Below are 6,863 nucleotides of genomic sequence, written 5' to 3'. Positions count from 1 at the left end.
GGAAGGAAGGTCCGAGCATGATTAGAGTGATATATCTAGAATCAGATGACAATAGAGAGCGAGGTAAAGCCTTCGTTTTCTTTGTTTCTTTTTGTTTTCAAAAAGTGACTTTACCTTGGTTTCAATTGTGGAATAATATGCACTTGAAGCCAAGGGACTGTCTTAAAAGTGCATTCAGCAGAACACGGTGTTAACAGAAAATGTGTTTTTGTCTTAATTAAATTATATAGAGATCTTCAACCAATTTTGTTTTTTTACCCGCAACAATTACATTAAAACGTTATGTTGTTAATTTCTTATGGTTTTATGTAAAACTACAAGGTCAAAAAACATAAATAGCCAATGATCTTTCTCACACCTTTCTTACACAATCTACAATAACTTACTAACATGGGCTAGAGAGCTAAAATCACTTGTAGCAAAGTCACTGATTCATGATACACCCATTAGAATTCCCATTTTAAAGTTCCCTGATCATAAATTTATATTTCCATCATAATCATCATTTTAATAGCTTACGATCCACACGTGCTAGAGATCTACAGATACGTGCTGTGTGTTTCCTGACCTCTATTATCAAAGCTCAATTTACTTTTAAAAAATCCTTCCCTTTGATTTTCTACAAACATTTATCATATTATATATATATACATACATACATACATATGGGGGGCAAATATATTCATGTACAGTTCAAGCTTCCAGTCTAATTGACATATACATCTAAAATCACTAGATTTGAGGTCACTTACCTCCCTCCTCCATAGTACACCCCCCACCCCCTTTATTATTATTAATAATAATAATAATACTATGCATATAAATAACAACAATAACACAATCTTTTAGTTGTCAGTGTTTATGATTTTAGTGGCAAAGCAGAATAAAAACATCTATATATGAGGCAAACTCCCAGCAGAGCCCCAAGTCCAATGGGTATATCCTCTGCCGTGTTGATGTTAATGTGTTGATGTTCTCTTTATCCATAGCCAGAATGATTTTACAGTGTATGGTGATCGAACAGGTTTCCTGTTATATTCATCAGAGGTGTAGGGAGGGTGAAGTCTGTGAATCCAAAAAATAGCAATTATACAATGTTTAATAAAACAGTATTCATACCTTGGTTTTTGTGGTGAATGTGAATGAAAAAAACTGTTTCAATAATGGTTGTCATACATGTACCTTGTCCATAATGTAGAGGCCCATGGGATTTTCATTGAAGAGGTAGAGGAGGAGGATGGTACATTTGATTTGCATAACATACCAATACCAATTGACATACCTTTGTATGCCTCCTCGTCTATATACCTGCAGACACAGACACAAAAGTGAGCAGTTCAGTCATCTGCACCCAGTACAGCTAGCCTGACCTCTTTGTTGATTGATAACCATTGAATTGTGTCCATTTTCACAAATATGAAAAGGTAGATGGTATCATCATCATGAAACAATATCAATTTAGATCAAACAAGGGACAAACCTTACCTTAAATGTAGGAGATTTAAAAAATAAAAAATGAAGTTAGCTGCCTGCACCTGCTGTCCATTCATATTCAAATCCAAATGTTTCAGTTTGGCAAGAACGGTAGGCTCCTGCAAGAAACCTCACCAACTAAGGAGGTTCCAAGATGAACTCTGAAAGGATAGGGTTAATGCCACTCACCATTATATTTGTTTTTATTTTATTTAAACAACTACTAAAAGCAGGGGTTGGAACCAAAATTATTTTTCTAACTTTCCAAACAAATCCAAAATTTTAGTTCTGAACAGAAGCAATAATTTTTTCGTTCAGTTGCCACTGTTCCAACCAACAAGATACATTTCTGAAGCAATTCGAAACAAAACAAAGTACTAGCTTATATCGTTAATTTCTTTTCCTTTTTAACCTTTTAAATCAACAGTTTCTGAATTTTAGCTAATTAAATTAGGATACTTAACCAATCAGTGCAGATAGAGTAGGCAAGATATTGGTTTACATGCACAATGGACAGACAAGTGTAGCCTATGGCGCCAGATGCAACTGAAATTTTGCGGGTGGGATGTGATAAAGTGTGTCTCGGTAGGAGTCAGGCGCAGGAGAGCAGGGATTTTTCTTTGAGAAGCCTGTTTAATGTAGAGATCTGTACACATAGTCCACCAATACAAAATTGGCCCAGATGAATGTCCAAACAACGCGCTCGAAGGAAAACAACTCGTGTCAGTACACGGAGAACAACCACAGTGCCGACACTACATACACATACGTCAATGCGAAAACAATAAACTGCATAGAATACTGAATGCGAATACTCACAAACTTAATCCTGCACGATTTATGGCATGTAACAGGTGCCCTATATACCCACAGAAATCAAAGCAATTGAAACCAGGTGTGAAAAGGAACACAGACAAAACAACCAGAAAAAGAAAAAGGGATCGGTAGCGGCTAGTAAACCGGCGACGCAGAGTGCCTCCGAACAGGGAGAGTAGTTACCTTCGGTAGAAGTCGTGACAGTACCCCCCCGATGCGCGGCTCCCGCAGCGATGATGCCTGCCTCAAGGACGACCCCCGGAGGACGAGGCGCAGGGCGATCCGGATGGAGGCGGTGAAACTCCCTTAGCATAGGTGGATCCAGTACGTCCTCCACCGGCACCCAGCATTTCTCCTCCGGACCGTACCCCTCCCAGTCCACGAGGTACTGAAGACGCCCCACCCGACGCCTCGAGTCCAGTATGGACCGAACTGCATACGCCGGCGGGAGGGACTTCCCGCACCTCATCTTCTTGAAGCGGACCAGCCACCACCGGCCTGAGGAGAGACACATGAAACGAGGGGTTAATACGGTAATATGGGGGAGCTGTAACCTATAACACACCTAGTTTATTCTCCTCAGGACTTTGAATGGCCCCACAAACCGCGGACCCAGCTTCCGGCAGGGCAGGTGGAGGGGCAGGTTTCGGGTCGAGAGCCAGACCCGGTCCCCCGGTGTGTACACCGGGGCCTCGCTGCGGTGGCGGTCGGCACTGGCCTTCTGCCGCCCTTCGGCCCGTTTAAGGTACCCGTGGGCGGCCTCCCAGGTTTCCCTTGAGTGTCTCACCCAATCGTCCACCGCAGGAGCCTCGGTCTGGCTCTGATGCCATGGTACCAGGACCGGCTGATAGCCCAACACACATTGGAAGGGCGACAGGTTCGTAGAGGAGTGAGTTCTGGGCCATCTCTGCCCAGGGGATGTACTTCACCCACTCCCCTGGCCGGTCCTGGCAATACGACCGCAGAAACCTACCCACATCCTGGTTCACTCTTTCCACCTGCCCATTACTCTCGGGGTGAAACCCAGAGGTCAGGCGGACCGAGACCCCCAAACGTTCCATGAACGCCTTCCACACCCTGGACGTGAACTGGGGATCCCGATCAGAAACAATATCCTCAGGCACCCCGTAGTGCCGGAAGACGTGAGTAAACAGGGCCTCCGCCGTCTGTAGGGCCGTAGGGAGACCGGGCAAAGGGAGGAGACGACAGGACTTAGAAAACCAATCCACAACGACCAGGATCGTGGTGTTGCCCTGTGACGGTGGCAGATCGGTCAGGAAGTCAACCGACAGGTGTGACCAAGGCCTCTGTGGAACGGGAAGGGGTTGTAACTTCCCTCTGGGCAGGTGCCTAGGAGCCTTGCACTGAGCGCACACTGAGCAGGAGGACACATAAACCCTCATGTCCTTGGCTAAAGTGGGCCACCAGTACTTCCCACTAAGACATCGCACCGTCCTCCCGATCCCCGGGTGACCAGAGGAGGGGGACGTGTGAGCCCACCAAATTAACCTGTCTCTAACCTCCAGCGGAACATACACCCGTCCCGCTGGACACTGTGGTGGAGTAGGCTCAACACGCGATGCTCGCTCAATGTCTGCGTCCACCTCCCACCTTACAGGTGCCACTAGACAAGATGCCTGGAGGATGGGCGCAGGATCAATGGCCCGCTCCTCCGTATCATATAGTCGGGACAGTGCGTCTGCCTTAGTGTTCTGGGAGCCTGGTCTATAGGAGATGGTAAACCTAAATCGGTTGAAAACATGGCCCACCTTGCCTGACGAGGGTTCAGTCTCCTCGCTGCCCGAATGTACTCTAGATTACGGTGGTCAGTCCAGATGAGAAAAGGGTGTTGGGCCCCCTCAAGCCAATGTCTCCACACCTTCAGGGCTCTGACAACAGCTAGCAGCTCCCGATCCCCCACGTCATAGTTTCGCTCCGCCGGGCTGAGCTTCCGAGAAAAGAGCGCACAGGGGCGGAGCTTCGGTGGCGCACCCGAGTGCTGGGAGAGCACGGCTCCAACCCCAGCCTCGGATGCGTCCACCTCCACTATGAATGCCAAAGAGGGGTCCGGATGCGCCAGCACGGGAGCCGAGGTAAAAAAGAGCCTTCAGGCGACCAAAAGCCCTGTCCGCCTCAGCCGACCATCCCAGACGCGTCGGCCCCCCCTTCAGCAGTGAAGTAATGGGCGCAGCCACCTGCCCAAAACCCCGGATAAACCTCCGGTAGTAGTTGGCAAACCCTAAGAACCACTGCACCTCCTTTACCGTGGTTTGTTGTCGGCCAATTACGCACGGCTGCAATGCGGTCATCCTCCATCACCAACCCCGATGTGGAAATGCGATATCCAAGGAAGGAGACGGCCTGTTGGAAGAACGAGCATTTCTCAGCCTTGACGTACAGGTCATGCTCCAACAGTCGCCCAAGTACCCTGCGCACCAGAGACACATGCGCGGCCCGTGTAGCGGAATAGACCAGAATATCATCGATGTAAACCACCACACCCTGACCGTGCAGGTCCCTGAGAATCTCATCCACAAAAGATTGGAAGACTGCTGGAGCATTCTTCAACCCGTACGGCATGACGAGGTACTCATAATGGCCGGATGTGGCACTAAACGCTGTCTTCCACTCATCTCCCTTCCGGATACGCACCAAGTTATATGCACTCCTGAGATCCAGTTTTGTGAAAAACCGTGCTCCGTGAAATGACTCAATCGCCGTGGCAATGAGAGGTAGCGGGTAACTATACCCCACCGTGATGGAATTTAGACCTCTATAGTCAATGCACGGACACAGACCACCCTCCTTCTTCTTCACAAAAAAGAAACTCGAGGAGGCAGGTGAGATGGAGGGCCGAATGAACCCCTGCCCCAGAGATTCCGATATGTTTGTCTCCATAGCCACCGTCTCCTCCTGTGACAGGGGATACACGTGACTCCTGGGAAGTGCAGCGCCTACCAGGAGATTTATCGCACAATCCCCTCGTCAATGAGGTGGTAATTGGGTCGCCTTCTTTTTACAGAAGGCGATAGCCAAATCGGCATATTCTGAGGGAATGTGCACGGTGGAGACTTGGTCTGGACTCTCCACCGTTGTAGCACCGATGGAAACTCCTACACACCTGCCTGAGCACTCCTCCGACCACCCCTGTAGAGCCCTCTGTTGCCATGCAATCCTGGTGTTGTGACGGGCCAACCAGGGGATCCCCAACACCACCGGAAACGCAGGAGAATCAATGAGGAAGAGACTAATGCTCTCCTCATGACCCTCCTGCGTAACCATACCCAGTGGAGCCGTGGCCTCCCTGACCAGTCCTGACCCTAATGGTCGGCTATCTAAGGCGTGCACTGGGAAGGGTTTGTCAAGCTGAACAAGGGGAATCCCTAACCTGTTCGCTAAACCGCGGTCAATAAAATTCCCCGCCGCGCCTGAGTCTACTAGCGCCTTATGCCGGGAAAGAGGGGAAAATTCAGGAAAAACAATCCATACATACATGTGACCAACAGGGGGCTCTGGGTGAGCCTGGTGCCGACTCACCTGAGGTGTCTGGGCAGTGCTCGGCCTGGCGTCTCGAATCCCGGGGGGGCCCCCCCAGCACCGGTCTGAAGTGTGCCCTCTGCGACCACAGCTGGCACAGGAAAGGCCCCCTCCTCCGGTCGCCCTCGCTGCAGCACCTCCTAGCTCCATGGGTGTTGGAGTGGTTGAGCTGGGGGATGGAACTGACAGAACCCGATCTGGACGTCCGCGGGTCGCCAGCAAGTTGTCCAACCGAATGGACATGTCGATCAATTGGTCCAAGGACAAGGTAGTGTCTCTACAGGCCAGCTCCCTACGGACGTCCTCACGCAAACTACACCTATAGTGATCGATCAAGGCCCTGTCGTTCCATCCCGCGCCAGCAGCCAAGGTCCGGAACTCTAGAGCAAAGTCCTGAGCACTCCTCTTCTCCTACCTCAGATGGAACAGCCGTTCACCCGTTCACCCGAACTCTGGGTAGTGGTTCCTCGCAGAGTCAAGATCGTTCCATACCGCGTTGGCCCACTCCAGGGCTTTACCTGCGAGGCAGGAGACGAGGGCGTTCACACTCTCACCCCCCGAAGGAGCCGGACGAATAGTCGCCAGGTATAAGTCCATCTGGAGTAAGAAGCCCTGGCACCCGGCCGCTGTCCCATCGTACTCCCTCGGGAGGGTGAGTCGAATCCCACTGTGCTCAGGCAATGAAGGAGAGGGTAGTGGTACTGGTTGGGGTGTGGCTGATAACGTGTGGGAAGGCCACCTCTCTCCCATCTCTCCATCGTCACCATCACCTGATCCATGGCGGTCCCCAGCCGGTGTAACACTGCCGTGTGGTGTTGAACTCGCTCCTCCACAGACCCTGGGAGCGCGTCTGCTCCTGCTGACTCCATAGTTATTGGTGCAGGATTCTGTGATAAAGTGCGTCTCGGTAGGAGTCAGGCGCAGGAGAGCAGGGATTTTTCTTTGAGAAGCCTGTTTAATGTAGAGATCTGTACACATAGTCCACCAATACAAAATTGGCCCAGATGAATGTCCAAACAACTCGCTCGAAGGAAAAC

The sequence above is a fragment of the Oncorhynchus kisutch genome, linkage group LG11 (genome assembly GCF_002021735.2).
Source record: "Oncorhynchus kisutch isolate 150728-3 linkage group LG11, Okis_V2, whole genome shotgun sequence".
In the NCBI taxonomy this organism is placed as follows: Eukaryota; Metazoa; Chordata; class Actinopteri; order Salmoniformes; family Salmonidae; genus Oncorhynchus; species Oncorhynchus kisutch.
This window is presented reverse-complemented; position numbering follows the sequence as displayed.